Source organism: Callospermophilus lateralis, unplaced genomic scaffold (genome assembly GCF_048772815.1).
Source record: "Callospermophilus lateralis isolate mCalLat2 unplaced genomic scaffold, mCalLat2.hap1 Scaffold_63, whole genome shotgun sequence".
Taxonomy (NCBI): Eukaryota; Metazoa; Chordata; class Mammalia; order Rodentia; family Sciuridae; genus Callospermophilus; species Callospermophilus lateralis.
In genome coordinates, this window is record NW_027514713.1 from 14071239 (window position 1) to 14097198 (window position 25960).

The 25960-nt window shown below is 36.9% G+C and overlaps 2 pseudogenes; one reads left to right on the forward strand and one right to left on the reverse strand.

The window, feature by feature from the left end:
- Nucleotides 1-13246: 13246 nt before the first annotated feature.
- On the reverse strand, nucleotides 13247-13733 carry LOC143389605 (transmembrane protein 138 pseudogene; annotated as a pseudogene).
- Nucleotides 13734-13935: 202 nt separating this feature from the next.
- LOC143389672 (ribonuclease H1 pseudogene) lies at nucleotides 13936-21004 on the forward strand (annotated as a pseudogene).
- Nucleotides 21005-25960: the final 4956 nt, after the last annotated feature.

A 25960-nucleotide genomic window follows, 5' to 3' on the forward strand; every position in this document is an offset into this window, starting at 1 on the left:
GGAATTGGTTGAGGGCATGGATATTTCTTCAGGTAGGACCTTTTATTCTCTCCTCCATTACCTGATTCTGGGCCCCAGAATTCTTAGAGGAAATTACCTAAAATTATAAGCATGTCTATTATATTAGAATTTTTTTGCAATTAGTGGTTTATAAAAGTCAACAATATACAACATTGTTGTGTGAGTTACTGATTTTTTAGAAATCACACAACTCTTGATTTAAAAAGAGAAAGCAATTACATTAGAAAGATATGTAGTAGACATGGTATTAGTCCTGAATCAAATGAGTTTTACCTTATCCTCATGAAATTTCTGAGGGGTCCACATTTGTTCTTCTCTCAAACCTGTAATAGCTTTCAAAACTAATAACAACCATGGTGTGATGAGACAGTGAGCCTCCTGACTTTGAGTGGGGACTCTAAGGAGACTGTCTGCATATTAATTCTGCCTCCATCACCTGCTTATTTCTGGACCTTAGGGGAAGTGTTGATAGACTCTGCTACAGCAGCTACATCTGTAAAATGGGCATATTAAACGCTCTACCTCAATGAGAGTGATGATCAGTAATGGGTAAGGCACAGAGGCAGTTCCTAGGAACACAGGATGTGCTCTATAAGAACAAGTTCTTCAATATGTCGACTTATTTCTGCATGAAAGGAAGTTATGTCAGTGCTTTTTTTTTTAAAGAAAGAGTGAGACAGAGTGAGAAAGAGTGAGAGAGAGAGAGAGAGAGAGAGAGAGAGAGAGAGAGAGAGAGAGAGAGAATTTTTTAATATTTATTTTTTAGTATTTGGCGGACACAACATCTTTGTCTGTATGTGGTGCTGAGGATCGAACCCGGGCCGCACGCATGCCAGGCGAGCGTGCTACCTCTTGAGCCACATCCCCAGCCCCTATGTCAGTGCTTTTTGTAAAGTAGTAGTATGCACCTCAGATAATATCACTCTGATAATGAAATCTCTAATTGTCTCTAGAGGTAGAGAGGAAGTATTGCATTCTTCCAACTTTGGATTCCAGCACAGTCATGTCTTCAAAAAACTGCTTGTTACATTCATCCAAGAGCAGAGTGTCCCATCACTATATTCATTTGCTTTCTCTGGCTCTCAGGTCCTCATGTGATTCTCTCTTCTGCAGTTTAAACCTATACATAGCAGCCCAAGAAAAGCTCGGGAGAAAGGGCAAGAAATGGGTGGGAAGGAGGGTCCCTTAAGGTCAAATGCAATAGTGAAGACGTCAACATCAATTTCATACAGTGAGGAGCATGCTGAATATAATAACATAAGTGTTTTCAGTGATACCACAACACTAAAGTGGTACTTTTCATCGAGTTTCATGATCCCATTGTACTATGCCCTTGCCCAGGTCAAATAGAGAAGGAGGGAGAAGGCGACTTTAAATGTGGATATTTTCCCTAAGTTATTTTGTATTTTTATATTGTAAATATAGAATATTTAACAACAAATACATTGCTATCATTTAGGGCCTTTCACAGTCATAGAATAATACACCTAAAAAAGAAAACTGTTAGAGTGATAGTTTATTTCCCCAAATGACAAATTAGTTTCACTTTATTTACTGAGTTGCTTAATTGAAATACTGAATTTCAACTACCCAACAAACTTCCATTCATATCTGAACCATCTGTCCTTCCACTGATATCTGTTCATTTTACTGCAGTTTCTCATTCAGGTTCAAGTTTAACAGGTACTGTTAAAAACTTTCACTCACTGCTGTTTCCCAGTTACACACCAAGGCCCCCTGGCCACACAGCAAACTCAGAGGAGCTCCCAGGGAGATTTTAAACTTTAGAGGGAAATAGAACAAAGTCTGTTGGACACCAAGTGAAGCATGAGTTTAAGTTCAGCTTCAAAATTCTGTTGTCCAATATTCTCCCTGATGACTTCATAAGTCTGCTACCTGGATTTTCAGGTTTCTGTGATTAAAAGTAAACACATGTCAATAAAGGAGACAGAATGAAGATGACATTTTCTGAATCCAGTGTTTGAGAAGTTGCCTGGTACCCAGAAGCACAAATCGTCAGGGCATAGATAATTCAAAAGACACTGGATCTCGTCACTTAATGAATGGGACTGTCAGTTATTTCTTTTGTCCCAGGGACACTGTGAAACATTTATAGCAAAGGGCCCTGTGAACCAACAAAGTTTGAGAACTTTTTAAACTCAAGCTTTGAGAACTGTTCAGTAACTTCTTACTAAAAAAGAAAGAAAGAAAGAAAGTTTTGTTTAAAAACATATATTTGTACAATAATTAAATATTGAATTAGCATTCTTAAAGATCCAAATTCTGTTTTTTTTCTAGTTGCTTTGGTTTGCTACCATGTAGACAGAACTTAAAACAATGTATTTCTTGTGTATTGAAAAAATGCTTAATGAAGAAACTACATTTTTTTTTTCTTTTTTTGTGGAGATGGTGATTGAACCCAAGGCCTTACACATGTGAACTACAGCTCCATCACAGAAACTATCATTTGTAATTAGTGAAAAAGGTAATAGAAATAACATACCTTTTGGTTATTTGCATAAGTAAACTTTTATTTATCTTTCTACCTTTGGCTGTTTTTCCTATAGTCAAACCTCTTCCATTTGCCTTGTCTACCTCCTGCCCATTTTAAATTATAGAGGTTTGTGGCAACAATAGGAGGAAAATTTTTGTGAATTCATTGCAAACTTTTAGTTAATTTTCAAATAAGTCATAACCATTTACTGTGAGTTAGCCACACATGATGTAATAAAAGCCTCATCTAAGACTTTATCAACAGGTCCAAGTTAAAGATAATTGGATATCATCATCTTGAAATGAATTTTATTATTATTATTATTATTATTATTATTATTATTATTATTATTATTACACTGTGCAAAGAATCTGGCCAATGTATTCAGCTGCCCAGCTATAGAATCATCTAGGATGAGGGTACAGGTGGCCTTTTGACACCTCTTTGATTCATGTTCTGCAGGGACTGCTAATGAGTATCCAATGTTGGTTGTTTTATTCAAACTGAAGAGTGAAAACAATGTCCATATTTTACATTTGGAAAAATCCAGACAGTAAGATGGAAATAAGTTAATAGTTTTATATCAAATGTACTGTGAAATAAGGTAAAAGAAACACCCATGGAATTCCCTTGTACTTCATGCCTAGTAATGAGAAGTAATCATGAACAGCTATTCAGACATTGTACTTGTTTTTTTTTTTCTTATATTGAGAGTAATGATGAGCTGAACATGTTAGTTCATACCTGTAATCTCAGTGACTCGAGAGGATGCAGCAGGAGTATTGAAAGTTTGAGGCCAGCCTCAGCAATGATGAGCAATACAATGAGCAATACTGTACTCCCTCAGGTTTAAGGTTCCCTAAAGGAAGGTAGACCAGGCACGGTCATGGAAGAGAGAAGAGACCAAGGTTCTGGGGATTCAGATGCGCTCCTGCAGGGCAGTCAGAGTAGATGAAGCAAGGTGCAGGCAACAGAAAGCCCAGAGCAAGGCTCCACAGAGGGCAGCAGTGAGCACAGCTGTCTGGAGGAGCCTTTCTGTAGCCCATGTGACACATCCACTGAAAGACAGATGCCTGGTGACCTGTCTTTGTGTAAGGGAACATCTCTCCCTTCTCCCTTTCACCCCAGCAGCAATGGAGAAAGAGTAGGGAGGGAAAGGAGGAAGAAAGGAGGAAGAAAAGAGTGCACTGAGGGTGGGATGCTGAAGACAGGAGGAGACAAGGGTCCAAGGGTAACAGGCAGGCTTCATCTATGTGGCTGGGATGAGCCTCTCTTAATAAGTGGGTGGAAGTTAGGGATTCAAACTAATGCTGTATTGAGACAAGACACCCGATTAAAACCTCCAGGTGCACCAGGTTCCCTTTGCAAGACACATGAGTCACAGCACCATCTCAAATCTGGCTCATGACATGGGAAGAGAGAAGCAGGTATCTTCTGCTATAATCTCTGTGAAGTTACTGGATTAGGTTTGCTAATTTCACTTTGGGTTATTTTAACTTCATCTTCTCTGGGCCATTCTTCCCTTTTATTTTAATGGGTCTTCTTATTACCCTCCCCCACCTTGGTCGGTTGTCTTTCCAATAATGAGCAAAAGAGACAAAGACTGTCCAAACGTCATTGCAGGTGCATGTGCATCCTGGTGGAGGGCCTGCTCTGACCCAGGATTTCTCCTAGTGCCTTGTTTCCTGGGCATGTTTCAGAAGCTTATTTCATGATTTAGAAAAGAAGACCTATTACCTAAAGCACTAGCCCTTCCTTTGAGGACATAATCCAACTTTATAAACAGCCTAAACTTCTTCAGCTCTCTTTTGGGCCATTCCTTCTCCTCATCTTTAGGAGAGGTGGCAGGAAAAAAACTGAGTTCCCACCTCCCACCAGGCTTTGCTGCTAGCTCACCACCTTCAGGCCTTGTTTCCAGGTGGAAAATCTCTAAAGTGTTGAACCAAGGGAGAGGAATCTTATTCATCTGTTACATTCTTGATTTTACCTTCCAAACCTTCTCCATGTTTTCCTGGCTCTGTGTACCAGAGCCAGTATCTCAACATCTTGCTCCATTTCTAAGTCTTCCATTTCTAAGACTGAAAGACATGAGTGACATGTATTTTCCTATTATCAGTGATATATAATGAGACAAGGTTCCCAGAACTGTTCTTGTTGAGATACTGTTAGAAACAGCACAAGAAAACTGCATATCATTTGAAATCCATGCATAGATGATCCATGCATGGACAGTTCTCCTGTCCTTGATTTCATCCCAGTTCTGTGATGAACTGTATTTCTGTAACCTCTGATTTCATTCATCCACCATAAGTGGACTTGCTGCTTTGAGCCCCTGCCCACTTTTTCAGCTTCACCAAGGTTTTTGCTCTGTTTCATTCTAAATCCAAAGATTCAGACCTCCTCAATCTGGTGGAGCTGCAGATGATCAATGACCCTCCCCTCTGGCCCCTGCATGCATCATCTTGGAAATGTTTAACATCACTGAAGCCAGAACACCATGGAAGGGAAGAGCCACCTGAGTTGAATGAGATCCTCAGTTGACTTATTTTAAGTGTGGCAAAATTTAGGACATACTTGATTCTGGATGGAAAAATCAGATTCTGGATGGAAGAAGTGTATCTTTTTACCCAAACTTTCCCACAGATGTTTTGTCTTCTTTCTTCCTTACTAGGTATACTTTATCATTATAAATGCTTACATATTTTCAACAAAAGCTGTGTAAGTGATGGTTATATGATGTCTCACCTGCTTTTATAGCCCCTGTGCACTTCTAACCAAACCCCACATATAAGGGGGAAAGAAGTCTATTTTTCTAAAAGCTCTTTAAAATACAAATTGTTCTTCTGCACTTACAATCATTCTTAATTTATTTGCCTCTTACATAACAAGTGAAATCCTGAGTAGGCATTAACTCTTTTGTTGTTTGCATTTAGTTAAATGAGATGGGATATGGGATGGTTTGGGTATTTCCTGTTGCTCTGTACACATTGTTTTCCATTTTCAAGACTGAAAGATTCTCATGACTGAAATGCATTTTCCTGTTATCAGTGATATATAAGGATACAAGGTTCCCAGAACTGCTCTAAAACCTTGTTTGCATGTTCCCTGGACTCTAGCAGCAGGTGAACCATAATGTCATATCCAATATCTATGTGAATCTGGGGACCAGCAAGGAGAATTCCAGTAGGAATGCCAGGAACTGTCCCCAGCGCTGTCCCCACACAACTTTCTTATGGGCTTTGGAGTGGCAGTGAGGACCATCCTTGCCACCATCTACAGATGATGCTGTCTCTTGGCTCAGGATGGGCAGGAAGGTAATGAAGACAAATGAAGAGGGGCAAGGACACAGAGGCAGTGTCCTTACCAGGAGGGCTTAGTAAGCTCTGAGATTGTGAGAGCCAAATGGAGAGGAGGGGGGGTTGGGTGGGGGGCTGAGTGTCAGCTCCCATGGGCACTGCCCTTAAATCCCAAGGGAACTTCTCAGAGCTCACTGGAAACCCTTCACTTGATGTCCCTAAGTTAACCACTGTCCTTCCATATCACTGCCATCACAGCTTGGAAGCCAGTTCTCTCAATCTTGTACACTGGGGAAGAGAACACCGCCTACCAGCTGTTCCCTGTCCTCTTCCATGTGATGCATACACTCTAGATTTTGATGTTATGTAGATTTTTACTATATTCCTAGTTGATGGAGAAATATGGCAGGAATATAATGCTTCCTTCCTAGATACCACCCTGTTTTTCTCTTATATCATAAAGATAAATAATATCACCCAGAAGTGACAAAATGTTGGCTTGTGCAATTGGCAGGTTTCCCTTTGGCTTTCTCAGAGTTCCCTTTCCTTTTCCAAGGAGCTCTTCCCTCTGGAGGCTCTAGAGGCAGAGCCTTCCAGGGGTCACCCAGCTGCTGTAGTGTCCATTGTGCAGGTAGATATGCAAGGTGAGACTGAATCTGTGCAGATAGTTATTGGAGAATTGCCCATTTTTCTGCCACCAGTCTAGGGTTACTTGCTCATGGTCTATTTGGATGACACCAAAGGAGGACAGATTTCTCTTTGAAGGGAACATTCTATCAAGAGGCAGGTTCACCCATCCCCTCTCTGCATCATCTATCTGCAATGTATTGGCACCCCACATTTGGTTTTCATACTTTATGATTTTATGTCAGTTTTTATTTTCTCATTAAAAGCTTCAGTTATCTCTGCATTTTAGTAAGAACCCATGGAAGAAACTCTCCTTGAAATATAATCTCGATTCATTATAAGTTTGTATTTTACCCAGAATCAAGGGAACAATGGACACACTGTGAAAGTTCCTGTCTCACCCATGTAAAGCTGTGTAGCTCCAGATCGAGAATGGTCTGGTCATCACATAAGGTGTTACAGAATCTTCTCCAGCCTCTGTCAGTCCCCGCCTGTTTGCCCCAGACCATCTTCACAGAGTCTCCACTTCCTCTATCACATCTCCTCTCTCTCTGACCCTTGTGTCTGTCTTAGGCCCACTTAGACAACCAGAATAATCATCCCATCTCAGAATTCCTTAACTTAACCACAGAAGCAAAGTCCCTTTAGCTCCTTACTAGCCCAAAAGCAATGGGGTCAGCTCACCATGGCCTAAAACCTCTGAAACTGTGAACCAAATTCAACCTTTCCTTATTTTATGAGGTATTTTGTCTGAGGTATTTTGTCACAGCAATGCAAGCTAACTCATGAGCATTGTTTGTCAAGAGAGGGTCCCTACCTCTAGTGAACTTAAAGTCTTGGGGAAATAATACACATGAACACACACATACACACACAGAAAATAACAATCTCTATTTTTTATATTCAAACTTTCTGCTTCATATGAGAAGGAAAAGGAAAAGGAAATGCATTTAAATTCTGTTACTTCTAACTTGCAAATATCTCCCACACAAGATCACTCTTCTGCTAGTCAGCTAGTCTAATACTCTTATCATCATGTACTCCATAAAGGTCTCCAACAATGTCCAGTCAACTGCCTGTCCATATTTTAGGTATATTCCTAAAACTAGGTATATTCCTAGTGCTTACTGAATTAAAACTTCTGTCTTACATAAAACCAAATTGAGTTGATGATACAATAAAATTAGAACTCATAACCTGATACAAAATCTTCTTTAGGAGTTCCTCTTATCTGTATTTTAATATAATCACTGACTTCAAACACTATATTGTTTCCAGAGTGCCCATCCACCTGTCATCTGCTTAACTATTTCCAAGTCAAACCAGTTTCCTTCACAGGATGCACTGCTGGGGTTAAAGTGTTTGGGATTTGCTTTGATTTGGTTTTCATTCTCTCTCTCTCCTCCTGAAAAGGCCTGAACTCTCTTCTTGTCCAGCAAATTTCTATTCATCCTACAAAACACAGTTTGAATGCTACCTCTTCAGTGAAGCTTACTTCAGGCTACTTTTCCTGTATTTAGAAACAATTAATTTTATTCTTACAACTTTTGTCACATTGCATTATAATGCATTATATTATATTCTTCCTCCTGTGTAGAATATAAGCTCCACATGGAAAGAAATTCTGGATCATTATTTTTATATTAACAGCACAAAGAACAATTTTTGGCACATGGAGGATACTTAGTTATTGTTAATAAGTGAATAACAAAGAAGTGTATGAAGAGTTAGGAAGAAGAATTCAATGTGTTATGCAATGTTCAGAAACTGCTACATTAATATATGTGTAAAATATATGTAAATCAAATGTTTGCACATAACATGTTTAATTGTAATAATGAAGTCAGGAATAATCACACTTCAACCCTTTTTTATCTGCAGAATTTCTTAAAATAGAATACACTTATGTTTTCCCTATATTCTCTTTAACATACTCTAAGAATGTAGGGAAGACCATTATGTTCAGGATTCAATGAAATTATTGAGAGCAGAGAAACCGAAAGACATGTTTTATCAGGAGATTTACTGTCTAATTGTGTTTTAGTATTAATTTGCAACAGTTAAATATTTCAACAAATAAAGCCATTTTAGTGGTATAATCTAAGATTTTATCATATTTAAGCAGTATTTTATTCAAAAGTAGTATTAGTTTAGGATAAAATCTGCCTAATATGTAACCCAAATATTAGAATGGAGGTAGGACTGTCAGACTTAGAAAAGATAAAATAAGAAATTGGTAGAATTTTCAGTGAAATTCAAATATTAGGTAAATTATGAATAACTTTTGGTATAACTATATCACATGCAATATTGGGGCCATACTCATGCCCCCAAATAGCTATTTATCTGAAATTCCATTTTAAATGGTTTTCTATTTTTATCTGGCTACTTCACATGTAGCATACAAGATGAATAGCAATAAAGACAGGAAGGACTTAGCTGACCTAAGTTACTTTTTATGGCTGGTTTTCCTGGTACCCCAGAGGAAATCCAGGGGCCTCAACTATCCTAGATGCTCCATAGCCTTAAAAGACCCTTTCCTGCTCATGTGAGTTTAAATTCTCAGTTGGGAAAAGTACAATCTGAGGTCATATCTGAGAATGTTTTTTTTTGTAAAGGAGATAAAAGATGATGTTCTGAACAGCAGTAACCTCAGAAATTTGTCTTGGTACTCTTTAAAAAAGTGTCTTCATGTACAATTATCATAAATATGCCCAGTAATGTTAGTCCTATGCTAATGGACAATTTACGTTTCTGAGCACTTCCTGAAATCCAGGAGCTATTGTGAGATTGTATAAGCATTATTGCTACCAATCCTCATAACACCCTTAAAAGATAAATGTCATTATCTTTACTTTACAAATACAGAGACTGAGATTTACATAAATTAAAATTTTGGTCAAGGTTGCACAATGAGAAGAGATGAGAGTGAAACATGATTTTACTACATGAAGTTTAAAAGAACAAAGAGAATACTGCTATTATTTAAACTTGTTCTTCTCCTGGATCTGATTACATACTGAAAAAATTAAAATAGAATAATTCAATCAATGAAATTAGTAAATGTCTACTGAGCCATGTAGTACTCTCAAAATACTCCTCCCTTACTGAGGATTTAGCCAGAGCCTCAGATTTTTTTGGACCTTTCAGTGTAATAGACACATGGGGTGTAAAACTAAAATAAAGGAAGTATGTTTGAAGTCCAAGTGAAAGATGTTTTATTCAAAATATTTGTCCAATGGTAATGAAGAAGAATGCAGGAAGAAGTAGTCTTTTTATCAGTATAAAAGTACATACAGTATGTATTTTATTTAAAAATAATAGACTAAGTTTGTAAGTAGTAAAAGATCATCTCTGTGTTTGTGTGTGTGTGTGTGTGTGTGTGTGTGTGTGTGTGTGAGAGAGAGAGAGAGAGAGAGAGAGAGAGAGAGAGAGAGAGAGAGAGAATAGCAGGTGTTTCCGGTTATCTAGCTTCATTCAATATTTATTGAAATAAATTTTGCTATGTAAAACCAAACCAATCCCTTCTAGAGATTTTTCCATCAAGGACTAAACTGAAAGGTTCTTAAGTCAGTCAAGATATACTAGAAATTTATGCAATTTTTAAATATTACAATAACTTAAAGCATCCCCCAAAATACATGTTGCTAATGAATTACACTAATTCCATAGTTCAATAATATTTCAAATATTAAAGAATGTTGACTAATTAACATACATTTCCTAAATTCTATTTCAGACAACTAAAATTTTGTTTGGTTAATTTAAGCAACACCACTTAGAGAGGCTGAGTAATGTAGCAGAACCTGAGTTAAAGGAAGACATTGGCTAAATGAGCCAAAACATCTGACCAGTTATTTCTGCTGCTGATACCCAAATGGAGCTGGAAATGCTGAGGGACGGCAAAGGTCATTCATGCTGATAAAAGAGTAATATGCCTGCTGCTACAGTTATGCCCCACAAATGAAATCTATGTTTGTGATGACTTGGTTAATCATCACTACTAGAAGTGGGATTGATCTAGGGTCAATTGATAAATCAGAGCAAGTATTAAATTGTTTTGTGTTCCTTGTTCCCTAGTTCTAGCACAGTGTACAAATCAGAGCTGTGATCAAATAGAGCCAGCCTAGAGTGTAACACAAATAATAAAATGTGTTAGCTGAAGATATGAGATTTCAGACATGTTAATATCTAGAAAGCTAACTGTTTGACTCAATTTATAATTATTTTAGTGATAAATATGCAAAAGAGTAGGCAAGGCTTTTTAAAGGAAAATCAAATTAATTCTATTGTATAATACCTACCTTCTAATTGAATTAAAACAAATACTTTATGTTCAGACAATAAGACTACATATATGGGAGGATTAATGTTTAAATATTAACCTTAGTTTCTTTTTTTATTTATATATGACAGCAGAATAAATCACAATTCTTATTACACATATAGAGCACAATTTTCATATCTCTAGTTGTATACAAAGTATATTCACACCAGTTTGAATCTTCATACATGTACTTTGGATAATAATGATCATCACATTCACCATCACTTATAACCCCATGGTCCCTCCCTTTCTCTCCCAACCCTCTGCCCTATCTAGAGTTTATGTATTCATCCCATGCTCCCTCTCCATATCCCAGTATAAATCAGCCTCCATATAGCAAAGAAAACATTTGAAATTTGGTTTGGAGGGACTGGCTAACTCTTGTTCTAATAATTTCAGTAATAAGAAAAATTCACCTGATTTCCTTCCATACAAGCTATACAATTCTCAAACTTTAAGGGAAGCCACCCTCATATAGCAATAAAATGTCAATCTGCCTTTGTTCAAAATCCTTCTACTTAAAAAGATCAACAGCAGATTAAAAACTATACAGATAAAGCAAAAAATCATAACCAAAAGAAAAGGATGTGCGGATATATCTTTTATTTTTTATTTATTTTTAAATTCAAGCTGGTCAAATAGGAAAAAAAAGAAGAGAATTATTAATTCAGAATCTTCAGTATCTGAAGTCTATTTCTTATACTGCTATCCCTATATTAAGACATAATTCAGCTGTTTCTACTATCAGTAAAAATACCTGGCTGGTCATATTAATTCATTAATTAGTTCCATAAGTGTTTGGGATTTTTTTCCCTCTAACTCATCCCCATCTATTCTCCTGTTCTTTTCTAAGGATTCAGTTTCCAGCCATATGCTGGATGTACCACCATGCCACTGGATAGTTCAAGGCTCTCTTCCCAGCAGTGTTTACTACTGCCTAGTCTATAACTTTCTTTTAGAAGCTATTTCTCCCACCCACAGCCACTCTGGGGGGGGGTGCAAAATACTATAAAATTCTAAATATGTAACTGATGTTCAAAAAGTACAATGTAAATTCAGATGAAATTTAATGTAATCTAAAGGCTTATATCTCTAGCTAAAACACTTATTGTTAAATATTCAATAGGAAATCAATTATTTAAGTAGATGACTGACAATTTGAATCCAACCATCTTCACTTGAAGCTTCTCTGAACTGTATTTTCTGAGTACATTGGAATTTTATGTTTTCTGGTGGTATTTCCAAGAAAAAAGGGAAATTATAATTATTATTATTATATAATCATCATCATCCACTGTCACTCCTGAGCAATAAATACCCATTACAAGCTCAGTGGTGCCAGCTGTGAGAAACAGCCCCAGATACCTGAGGCCTGGAGAGGGAAGTGTGCTCATTGGGTATAATCTCCCCTCACTCAAGGCAGAATGCTCATTTATGAAACAGCCTACTTCCCATGAAGACTTTGAAAGAGGCAAGTTCAAGGTAGACTTAAAATACCTAGGTTACTATTTTTTCCCTAAATAAAAGAAATGAATGATAGAGCCAAAGCACTCATAGAAGAAAAAAGGGTTACAATTTGCATGAGTAATAAAAAATTGGCAGACAGTATTCAGATATGAGAGAATCACCAACAGCACCACAAAGACAGAAGTAGGCAGGGAGAGAGTTGTGAAAGGAAATAAAAACTCCAACTGCAAACTGAAGAGTTCAAAGCAGTAAATGAGATCCTTTTAATTCTGAAAAAGTAAAGAAGTGGGAAATCTCTTAGCAGAACAATGATATAAAAAGGGTGCTTTAAAGTGTGTGTGCTTCCTTCATTTATAACTAGGGTAAAAACATCAGAGAAAGATCCATGGAGTTTACCTCAAAGCTCCTCAGGTAATCATTGCTAGGTGTAAGCAATTAATAAAAATAATTAAAATAAAGTCAAATACACATATTATAAAAACCTAGAAAATGCTTTTAAATATTCATTTAGGAATGTATTCATGAGTAATACTCAGCTCTGCAATATGTGTAAGAAAAGCACACATACTAATATTCTTTTTTTCTATGAAAAAAAGAATTTAATTTATTTCCTATTTACAAAATGTAAAAAAGTATTTTAGGTATAAAAATCTAAATGTCTAAGAGGGGATCAGTCAAGAACACCCAGCTATCACTCTGCATCCTTCAGTCACCAGAGTGTGGTGTCAGGAAGGTGGGAACTAGTAGGTTCAAAGCGTGAGCCACAGCCTCAGCAGAGAGGAGGGGTGCAGAAGGAGTGGAACAGGGCAGGGAAGGAAGTAAAGGGCGGAACTGAGGTAGGAGAGAGGAGGCACTATGCACAGGAGTCTGCTGGGGAACTCGTGGAACTTGTGAGAACACAACTGGCCCAAGCATGTCCTAGGGAAGTCCAGCTATTTCCTGGTGCAGAGGCTGACCCTTCCTGCAGAGTTTCCATCAGGAAGGAAAGGCAGCCATCAGTGTGACAAGAAGCAGTCACCTTCGAACTTGCATGAACTCCTTGCCCAGCCATAGAGAGTCCTGGTAGAAGCATGGGTCCCCCAGTCTCACGGCTGTCCATTTGTAGAAGTAGCAGTACAGCACCGCCGCCAGTCTCTGGAATACAAACAGCGTTTGAAGTCCATCTGTCCAAACAAAGCTGTTGGAATTTTTCCAGCATAAGTTCATGACCCAGACATGAAGGGAGATGCTGAGTGCAAAGTACACAGCTGTCAGGATGATGGTCCCTTTGAACTTATGGAATAGGAGGTTGACCAACCCAGCCTGGAAGACGAAGGTGTTGAAGAACATGAGTAAAATGACGATGATGTTGAAGAGGATTGCAATATCTTGGATGATGAAGAGTACCAACTGGATTACAGGTGCTATTCGGAGTAGCTCTGAGAAGGAATTGACAGAGGTCATAGGACAGCAGCAGGAACTGCAAGGACAGCACCAGGCTGTAGTTACTGGTCTGAAGCATCTTTCTTCTGCTTTCTTGGGCCTCCAAGGGCACATTCCACAATTCCCTTAAAAAGAGTTCTTGGTTCTCTCCCCAACACTGAGGAGAAGTGTCTAAGTCTTCCAAATCAAGAGCTGTTGCCCTTGTTCTCAGACAAGGACCTCAAAGAACCATGGGGACACCATTCCGGCTTCAGGAAGCCGGTTTCAAATTCCGGAAGTAGATGGCGGACGCGGGCTCTTTCAGCAAACTGACCTCGGCTTCCTCTCCCCTCTCTACAGCAACCCAGCAGCCATGTTCCAGCCTTCGATTTCCCAGGCCCGCCTGGTCCTGGCCGTCCTCGCCTTTCGCTGACCAGGGCTCCCGCCCACGTCTCAGGAGACCTTGCTTAGGGTCTGATCCTGGCGGCAAGCAGTGCATCAACCTGAACATTTCCGTCTCCTCGAGATGTTGTGGAAGGACAGGGCAGACGCGTTGTGACGCTCCTAGGCCCGACCTGGGCGTGGGGAAGAAACACCGGTGGAGGAGCCGGGTCGGGGAGCCGGCACCTGGCCGCACAGGGAGCGGGCGATCCTGCGCCCCATATACTAATATTCTTGCCCAGGTATTTGACAATGTTCTTTATAAAATCAAGAGCAATATAAGGAAAACTGCTTGCAATCTGTCCCACTGGGACCAAGTAAAATTAAAAAAAAAAAAAAAACAAAAAACTTCTAAAACAAATATTAGGTTCTAAAGGTTAACAAAAGTTAAAAAAGAAAAGTGTTTAAACCTATTAAGTACAAAATGAAGTTCAGCGAGAGAACAAGGCCTTTTCTAGGTCTCTACATATGTCTGCCTGCAACCTTTACTTGGACAATTTCTTTAAAAACACAAAAGATTTTTAGGGCTATGAAAGCACTCTGCTGATATTTTCATAGTGCTTATTTTTTTTTTAAAGAGAGAAGGGGGGAGAGAGAGAGAGAGAGAGAGAGAGAGAGAGAGAGAGAAAGAGAGAGAATTTTTTTTTGATATTTATTTTTTAGTTATTGGCGGACACAACATCTTTGTTTGTATGTGGTGCAGAGAATGGAACCTGGGCCGCATGCATGCCAGGCGAGCGCTTTACCACTTGAGCCACATCCCCAGCCCCCATAGTGCTTATATTATCATTAAAGACCCATAGTACAGACCCTTAGTACACATAGCACCAAGAATGAACCCCAGTGTAAATTATGGACCTTGGATGATAATGAAGTGTTGATGGGGGTTCACCAGTTGTGACAAATGGACCACTCTGGTGGGGTTCTTGATAATGGGGGAGACCGTGCATGTGTTGGGGAAATATCTTCACTATCCTCTCAAATTGCAGTGAACTCAAAACTTCTTTTTCAAACTAAATTCTTTAAAGATGAAAAATGAATTTAGTAACCCTATAGCACTGGCTTCAGGTGTCTTTATCTGCTGTCTCTATCAGTTTTTGTAAAAAAGGAATAAAAATTAATTTAAAATATTATTTTAGTATTATAAAAGCTATGAATTTTAGCATGTGTCACTCACCAGAGAAGAAACTAACATTGTTTCTGACAAGGAAACAGGGTAGAAAGAACTAATTAATAAATATCTGCAAGGTATGACCTTAAGTATGCTATGTATATGTCAACATCTTTAATACAAACATATCAAGAGGTATATCCTCTCTTGGCACCAAAAACAAAACAAATGAAAACAACCTTGAATTACAGACAAATTATAACTAGGATGTTAATCTTTAACTCTAAATTTTGTACATATACTGCTGTCTTTATCAGTTTAAGAAAAAGGAATAAAAATTGATTTAAAAATATAGAAGTATTTAACAGTAAATACCAAAGGAAGACAAAAAAAGACAGAGGCATTTAGTAACCTTCAGGCAGGATTACTCAAGACTGGCCCATCTAGATCAACAAGAGTAGGGATGTTTGGGTCAGTCCAAGATAAAAAATAGACACAAGCATCTGGAAAGAATTTGAACCAAAAGACCCTCTGTAATATAGAGGAGGACATAAAATATTGAGATTTTTTACTTGTTCTGGAGGACATTTTCTGTGAAAGGGAAATATTTAAGCAAATTGAAACTCATATTTTTAAATCAATATTTTTTCAATATTATCAAAATCTCTACCAAAATAGTGAGTTATACTAAGAGCTAAACCATTAAGTTTAGATAGAGACATCTGAATTAAAAATGTCATCATTATTTTCATAGAATCAAATTTTAACATTCAAGAGTCAATTATATGTCAAGAAGTAAGCCTGAATAAATAGCTTAGAGATATCTCTGCTTGATTTGATTTACCTATATACCTACCTAATATGGATTCATACACACACACAAACAAACACACACACACACCTTTATATACATACACACAAAATTATATGATCAAGCATCTGCAGTGCTTCCAGATGTTAAATGTGTGTATGGATTAAGGCAAAAAGAAAAACAACATGTTCAGCACGTAGATGTCTCCTCATTAAGCTCCCACTTGTCCACAATGCTATCTAGTTATAAGGTTTGGAAGCTAGTTTGTGTATTTGTCTAAAAAGTAAACAAGACAGAGCATCAAAACAAAAGTCATCTAGCATAATGATACACAACTGTGACAATTAATTGAAAAACATTTTGATGTCATAAAAGAAAAAATTCACCTCAGATCGAAAAACTATTGTATTCCATAAAAAAATAAAACAAAGATCTTCCCAAGTTTTCACTAGAAAATCAGGTAGGCCTCGATCAGCCTTATTCACACCTGAGATTCATCCTTTGTTTTAGTACCTACCTACTGATGATTTCAGAAGGAGAACAGTAGAACTATCTGAATTTAATACTTTGGCTCAAGCACAGGTAAATTTCTCTTTTTTTAATTCACCAGAGCACAGCCAAGGCAAGGCCACAATATTTAAATAGAAGGCAGCAAAATATTTGCATATAAACAAAGGATATCAACATAGAATGGAAGGAAACTGGATGATCTAGCATATAGTTTCTTTGCTTTCAACTTAAAGTTCAGCACACAGATGTCTCCCCATTCAGCTCCTAACTTGCATAAAATGCCCAATAATAATTAGCAACTCGAATATCCAAACCCAAGGGAAGTATTAGAGAGGTATGAAGTTAACTCCTACTTTCAGGGCTCAAGTCAAGGTCTGCATCATTTCTCAGATGAAAAGCCCTAAGTATGTCCTCCTGCTTTAGGAGAGGTTCACCTATTTTAAACTCAGAACTACAATCTCCTGGAAAACAGAGTCATTTTTCTTTTAACAAAACACAGCAAAATGCAGCAGAAGTACTTGTTTTACTAAAACTTCAGATGACATTCATATCAAGGAATGTCTGAATTTTACATGAGATATTTAATAAGTGAATTAGAATAAATTTAAATAAAGGAAGTATAATCTACACAATGAATCTTGACCTTCATCCCATTATTTTTAAAACTAAGCAGACAAATGTAAATATAGTGTTATATTGTCATTATTCTAATGAAATGGCCAAGTATGGAAAATAAACATAGAAGAGTCAAAATAATTTTGAACAAAAGCTATAGATATAAAAATTATTCATTCTGAGTTAATGATCTACAAATAGTCTGTTCACTGTGGTCTCAGGGTTTGTGTTCTCTCAAAATTTATTTTAAACCTCATGCCCACTGAAATATACTAAGAAGTTGGGCCTTTAAGAAATAATCAGGCCATAAGGACTCTGCCCCCAAGAATGGGATTAGTGCCTTCCTAAAGGAGGCTTGAAGGACTGTGTTCTTCCCTTCCACCATGTGAGAAACAGCAAGAAGGCACCATCTCTCAATCAGAGAACAATGAATCCTGGGGCATTTTGGTCTAGAACTTTTCAGACTCAAGAATCATGAGAAATAAATTTCTATTGTTTATAAATAGCTAATCTAAGGTGCTTTTTATTGCACCCTGAATGGACTTACCCACGTTCTATCTTAATTTCTTGAAAGTTATTATGCAATGCACAAGAATGTTAAATTTTAATATGGTATTATAAACTAAGCTACAGTAAAAGTATGCATGCATTAGTACCAAAAAAATTTATAGTATCATTAGTTCAGTTTTATGTAATATTAAACTAATTTGTTTGAAATACCAAGATATTGTTAAATCATTGTTCCATAAAACACATTAAAATGGCAAAAATGTCTTTTGATTATAAGATTCTAATATGATCTTTTGATTATAAGATTTTAATATGTGATTAAAATTCATTCAGAACATTTCTATGTGTCATAAAATTTTATAATGTTCCTTGAAAGAGTGTCTACTTTCAAAAGATAAATTGGATCAATCCATGCTTCTCACCATATACAAAAAATTAACTCACCATGGATCATAGACTAAGTGTAAGGATCAAAACGCTCAGAAGAAAATTTAGTATGAAATCTTTTTGAACTTAAGAAATGGTTTCTTAGATATAATACTAAATACTTAAGTTAAGAAAAAAGTATAAATTGGACTTCAATAAATTTAAAACTTTGTGCTTTAAATTATATCACTAATGAAATAAAAAGTTAATAAACAGAATAGAAGCAAATAGTTTAAAAGTCATAAGTTTGGTGAGACTTGTATACAAAATATATAAAGAATCTTATAATTAAAAAATAAAGGGACAAATATCTTAATTAAAATGTGGAAAGAATTTGAATAGATATTTTTCCAAAGAACATACCAAAAAAAGATCAATTCAAACTTGAAAAGGTACTCCATATCATCAGTCATGAGAGAAATGCAAATCAAAACCACAATGGTACCACACTAGTTCATATCCACTATAGTGATTATTCAAAAAGACAGGCAATAGCAAGTGCTGGGAAAGAATATGGAGAAATTAGAACCTTCATGCATTTCTAGAAGATATTTAATATGGTTCAATTCTTTGGGAAACAGCTTGGTGATACCTCAAATTGTTAAAAATAGAAATAAAATCTGATCCAGCAATTCCAGTTGTATACCCAAAAAACTAAAATATATATCAACACACAAAAGTTTATATACAAATGTTCATGGTAGCATCATTTATAATGGAACTAATGGAAACAATTCAAGTGTCTATCAACTGAAAAAATGGATAAATACAATATGATATATCCATATAGTGTAATACTGTTTTATATTAAAACAAAGTAAAACATCAATCATACTTCAACATGTATGAACCTTGAAAACATTATGCTAAGTAAAAAAACCCACAATTGTATGATTCAATTTATATGATGTATCCAGAAGAAACAAATACATATAGATAGAAACTATATTAATTGTTGCCAGGGTATGGGGAAGGGGAAATTGGGAAGTGGCAGCTGATATTTGTAGGGTTTCTTATTAAGTTAACAAATAAAAATGTTCTAAAATTAAATGATGGTGATGGTTACACAACTATGCACCCTTCAGCACTAGAATAACAAAAGTGAAAGATCACACTATGATATCATTGCACCCTACAAAATTAATCAGAAAAAATAGTTAAATGATACCATCACAGAAACACATCATCCCTTTTGTTTGTTTTATTAAAGCATCACTTCTAATCAAATTGGAGATCAGCCTCCAAAGTGATCACAAGGTGATGAATTTTAGGAGTGTCTTGGAATTGGTATTCTTATCTTCTCCTTCCTGATAAATGAGGTGCCAAACAAAAAAATATATAAATAAACAACAGCAACAAAAAAAAAAAAAAAAAAAAAAACAATGAGCACAACATAAAAGCAGGGTTTTTCACCCTTTGTTCCATAAAACTGGTAAATAAAGAAATTTGAAATAGCCATAGCAATCCTTAAGAGATAATAATGTACTAGAAAATAGCAACTATTGTCAAATAATCAGGAAGTAAGAATCAATGACACAAGGTATCTTAAAAGCCCTGCAATGACTGTCCAGAGACAAGAGTCAACAGAAGTTTTTCATAATGCTTTTCATTTCTTCCAGTCAGTTTTAAATTACTTAAGCACTATTGACCACCTATTTTTATTTCATGTCTTATTTTCAGATTTTCATTAATACTACCTGCTAGTATCTAAGAAAAATCACAGCAACAGACAATACTAAAAAATATAGTAGAAACTACAGTGTGATGTAAATATGCCACAGGCCTAGAGAGTCTAACTCTTACTTCTGAGTTATTTCTGTAACCTGTTTATTTATAAGGAGTTTAAAGTGTTGCTTATATTGTATTAACCTCTAAATACCCTTACAAAATGCTAACTAGTGAACAGTATAGGAATAGAAATACTTAAAAGTGTCTTGTTCAGTTATTACATCCCATGCTGCAGAGCTCTACTTCTGAATTTTAAATAATAATAATAATTTCAAAAAATGTTGCATGAAAACCAAGATATTGACTGGTATAAATATTAAATATTGTTTTTATTTCAAAATCATAAACTTAAGACACAAAATATTAATTATTTTTGTGCAGATATACTTCTGAGCTTTTCATTTCTGCTTTCACATAATCATTAATAGGATCCTGAGATCGTGGGGTGTGCCGGAGCCTGGAGAGCGATGTGGCTGTGGGCGTGGACCTGAGCAATGCAGGGCCTGCTGCCTCTGGCAGGCCTAGTAGCTCTGGTTGCACTGTGCGGCTGGGCTGCTATGGGCTAGGAATTTTCTACACCATACATAGGGGCCACAGGACCGGTGTCTTCCCCACCTGAGCAAGAAGATACAGACGTCCAGGAGTCAGTGAAAGTCAGCAAACATCTCAGAGAGCCCTTAGATGACCATGAAGAAGAGGTCTCAGAGCCGAGTACGATGTATGTGCGAAAGAACCTAGAGCTAGACCTTGCCCATGGCAAGGATACATTTTCTTATATGGGAGACTCTGTCATTGTCTACATCAATGGATGCTGCTCCAGTAATGGGCAGAGGAGGGCACGAGCAGCAATTGGGGTCTACTGGGGTCCAGGCCACCCTTTAAACATAGGCTTTAGACTCCCTGGATGACAGAAAAACAAAAGAGCAGAAATCCATGCAGCCTGCAAAGCCAGGGAACAAGCAAGGCTCAGAACATCAGTAAATTGGTTCTATATATGGACAGTATGTTCACTATAAATGGGATTACTAACTGGGTCCAAGGCTGGAAGAAGAACAGGTGGAAGAGGAGTAAATAGAAGGAGGTGATCAACAAAGAGGACTTCGTGCAGCTGGAGGAGCTCACCCACGGCAGGGATATTCAGTAGATGCATGTTCCTGGTCATTCGGGATTTGTGGGCAATGAAGTGGTTGATAGGTTGGCCAGAGAAGGGGCTCGGTAGTCTCAAGACTGAGTGGAGTCACTTGGGTGCTCTGGAGAAGACAAGCTATGGCTTTTGTTGCTGTCATTTCCGGGGTAGGAATCAAGACCTTGCAGCAGGAGTGGCTGCAGGAGACAGAGCTGAGCCAGGAAGCACTGTGACCTATGACATCTTGGTAAAAAGCACTCCAGGAAGTGTCTGGAAGTGGATGTCTTTGATTTCTGGTGATTCTGAGATCCACTGCTTACTGGGCTTAGTATATTTTTATAGGTTTTATTGCAGTTTGACCCAAAGTGTTTGGGCATTGTTTTATAAGAAATCAATAAAACATTGGATAAAAGATGCAGACAGGAACTCAAGAAGAATTGTGGAAGAGTTCTTTGACCTTCTGATTTTCAAGGTGGAGTCACCTGCCCTTGTAGCCACTCTGGGCATGTGGCTCACAGGAAGAACTTCAGGTGCCTGATGCTGTGTATACAGGAGACTGTGGCTATGGAAGAATGGCCTCAACTCTTTCAAATGTGTGTGTGTGTGTGTGCAGGGCTGGGGATAGAACCCAGGACCTCACACATGCTCCGAAATTGCAATTTTGTGCATGTGTATTTGTGGTGGGCACTTGGGATTGAACCCAGGGGTGCTTTACCACTGAGATATTTCCCTAGACCTTTTTATTTTTTCATTTTGAGAGGTCTTGGTGAGTGGCTAAAATTGATCTTAAACTTGTGATGTTCTTCTCTCAGCCTGCTAAGTGGTGGGATTATAGGTATGTATCACCACTCTTGGCTCAGTTACAGCTTTTTTTTTTTTGGTACCAGGGATTGAATCCAGGGCACTTAATCACTGAGCCACATCCCCAGTCTATTTTTATATTTCATTTAGGGACAGGGTCTCACTGAGTTTCTCAGTGCCTTGCTAATCTCCTGAGGCTGGCTTTGAACTAGGAATTCTCCTGCCTCATCCTCCCCAATTGCTAGGGTTACAGGTGTGCATCACTATGCCCAGCTCAGTTACAGATTTTAAAAACAAAGATGCATATATCTTCAAAAAGTTTCTTTGGCTTTTTTCCTTAAAAATACTGTGTGGGTGCAGGTTAACTCTTCTGTACCTATTGATTTTCTGTATGAATGATCTGTACATGAACAAAAGTGGGGTGTTGAAGTCCCCAGCTATTACTGGCCTGAAGTCCAGCACTCTAGAACAAATGGACGTAACAGACATCTATAGAAGGTTCCATCTAACAACTGCTGAATACACATTTGTCTCAATAATGTGAGGAACATTTTCCAGGATGATCACATGATAGGCCACAAACAAGCCTCAATAAATTTTAAAAAATTGAAATAAAAAAAAATACTGTGTGGGTTTAAAACAAATGTTTGTCATGATCATTTATTTTTAAGTTTTATTTTCCATAAAATAAAAACACAGAAAATCACACACACACACACACAAAAAAAAAAAAAAAAAAAAAATTCTGAACCCTTACTCAATAACTCTCTTGGGTAAAAGATTCTAATCGGTAACAGATAGGAAAAGGACACAAATGTCCAAGATTTAGCCATGAGATAAATGTCTAGCATATATCCATGCCCATTAATTTGCTCAACTTGCTTAATGTTTGTCCTTAAGATTTCAAAAGCTCAAACTATATTTTAACCTAAGAGATATTATGTTAAAGTAGTATTTCACTATTTAGCAGCTCAAAATATGAATAATTTGCAATAATCAAGAAATAATTAAAATATATATTTCCACTTTTCTGCAATTTTTTGAATTTTTCTGAGCCTGTACTGATGTATCTATAAACAGTACCCAATTCTATCATTTTTCTTAATTTTATTAAAATTCTACAATGGAAAGAGGTAAGAATAGTTCCTAACAAAATATCCAAAAGTATTTGTGTGTGTGTGTGTGTGTGTGTGTTGGGGGGGGGTGTCTGGGGTTTGAACCCAGGGCCTTGTGCATGTAAGGCAAGGACTGTACCAACTGAGCTATATCCCCAACCCCTTCAAAAGTATTTCTACCAATTTTAAATTTTAAGTAGTGCAAGAAATTAATAGTCAAACATTTGTCTTACATTAAAACTATAACAGAGAAATGAAAGAATTTTTAGGCAAAAGCTGTTATTAAGTTGCACAGAGATAGATAATGTGTCATTCTACTTTGAGTAATAAAAGTAAAAGAATAATGGACTGAGGTTGTGGCTCACTGGTAGAGTGCTAACCTAGCATGTGTGATGCCCTGGGTTCGATCCTCAGCACCACATATAAATAAATAAAGTAGAGCTAGAAAAAAGGAAAATAATATGGTTGTACATAGGCTATAACTAAGTGACCCTGACTTCCTTTCCTGAGGCTCTCAGAAATCCAAGTTAGTGAGCATCAGAGACAGTGAGAAAGTAAGTATGTATCCAAATGACAGAGTGCACAGGATTCCAAAGTGGAACCTTTCTGTGCAAGTAGTATACATTTCACTTTTTTATTCAAAAACATGTTAATACACAACCTTCAGATCCTTTTATACTACAGCATTCAGTCTTTTGGTATAATGCAACTGTCTACTGCCTTTACCTTAAGTTGCAAAAAGTTTGACTAAGTCACCACTCACCCACTGAAATGACAGAATTCAGGTTTAAGCTGTCAATATGCTTCTACCTACTGCAACCACCACCTAAAATGAACCCCTTCCCCCTTTTGTGTGAATTGTACTTGGTGTCCTATAAATATTGGTTCTAGAAACTATATCTCTAATAAGAAATCCAGCTCTAAATCAAAGAAATTTCAAATAATGATTATAAGATATTGCTAGTTACATTATTGTAAAGTTTGAATAGCCATTAATATTTTTTTTAATGTTTTGGTATAAATTATTGACACATAATAATGAGCTTCATTTTGACATATTCACAAATGCACACAACAGTTTTCTCCATTTCAATCATTAGTACTTCCTTCCTGCCTCCTCCTGATTTCCTTCCTCTACTGGTCTTTAATAAGTCAATTTTTCTTGTTTAAATAAAAGATATCTTCCTTAAAGTATTGTTTTATAAATTTTATGGCATTAAAATATTCAGAGCACAGTTACTAACCCCCTAAAACATAAATCAAATTAGAAGAGAGTATAAAAAAACAAAATTCGTTTCCAGAATTTTTGCTTTTAGCAAACTGTTTTTTAAGGTATGACTACACTAAACAGTGATCATCAAGGGCCGGTAAAATATGTGACACTACTGGAACAGGATTAGCACCTTAGATCTGCTACAAACAAAAAAAAAATGTGTACACAGTTAGTGAAAAATCTCTTGAGTTCAAAGAGGCTGTGACCTTATTTCCCTTCCCCATCATGTCATGACACTACTTCACATCATCTTAACAAGGAAATAAATTTTTGCCTATAAGTACTACCCAGTGATGTAGTACTACCCCTTGAAGAGACTATCAAAATCCAGAGCTAGAAAAGTGTACTCAAATTATATAAGAGAATAGATAACCTAAGTTCACCTACCTATCCACTGTACCTAACTATCAAGGACATAGATGCAGTTACTCATTTCTTTTCCTATTTCACATTCTCAATAAATCAATTGTGACTTCAAAGAGTAGATTGAGGTCACATTCTCATGAGGCTTTACAAAGGTCACTCCAGTGTCCCTCAGGCACACTTTTTACTTCACCCATCCTTAAGTTAAAAGAAGCATGATCCTTCATGGCCCACAACTTCTTGGGATGGGTCTTCAGTTAATCCATTCCTGATTGGTGAGTGATTTTCCTTCTACTCATAGTACACACCTGGAACCATCCTTCCAATCAAGTCCAGGTTCTCATCTTTAAGTGACAGAAGGACATTTTCTTTGATTGCTTTCTAATCACACAAATCACTCCTTCCTCCCAGTTATACCCCTCCCCACACTCAGTTGCATCCATTACACTTTCTGTCCATGATCTTGCAATTCTCAATCATCTTACTCCCTTTTTCAGACATATTCTCTAATTCACTAATTTTAATACCTCCAGTCTAACTCCTCCACCAGGCCTTTCAGACCTCCAACTTTAATTTCATTAATCCTCAAAAACATCATTCCACTAACTTTCCCATGAATCCCCAATCACTCTATCCATAAATAAGTCTAGCCTCTGACTTTCACACTAATTACATTTTCCCCTTGTCAAGAACATGCTTATCTCTCCTGCCAATCGAAACATGCCTTCAGGAGTCATATCAGGTCACATTTTTATAAAAGATTTCTCTTTCTTCCCATTTCATCCTAGATAAGTATTCTGTCAGAACTCCATCTCATAACTATTACTCTCTGTATGTTTAGCTGAAGAACTTATGGATCAAAGACTAAATACTCACATTTTAAATCTTTCTCAGTAACTAAATGTAAAATTTGTGTGGTTATAGGTTTATCATAGAGGGATACATATTTTAGTCATTAAGTGCAGGCAGGTTTGTCACATAAGATTTCATATTGTCCATCTTCTCAAAACCTCACAATCATTTCTATGTTAATTTCCATCTAAAGTATTTCTCTAGACAAAGAGCTTTATTGTTACAATAAGAATAGCTGGTACTACTGAGACATACAGAAAGGAAAGAAAGAGTTAACTTGCAGAAGTAGATTTAAATGACAACTTACATTTGGAATTTAGGTATAGGTTCTATCTCCAGAGTAGAGGACACATTTGTTTCCTGACCAGGAAAATAAACATACTCTCTCTCTGAAGGGTAAAAATTAGACAGCTTTGCTAGTAGCCCCCTAAGAGTAGGGAGTTTTCTAAACTCCAAGTTTCTCAGTTGTGACACAAATCCACTGTGTACAAATATCTACAGAGTCACTCAGCACTGCCCGAATCATGGATCTCATAACAGGGGAACTGATGACAACTTGAAGCCCATACTGTTATGCCCTGAGTCCTAAGTATTTTTTCTCTGATCCAGGAGATTCCTGTCTTTTACCAGCATCTATGTTAACTG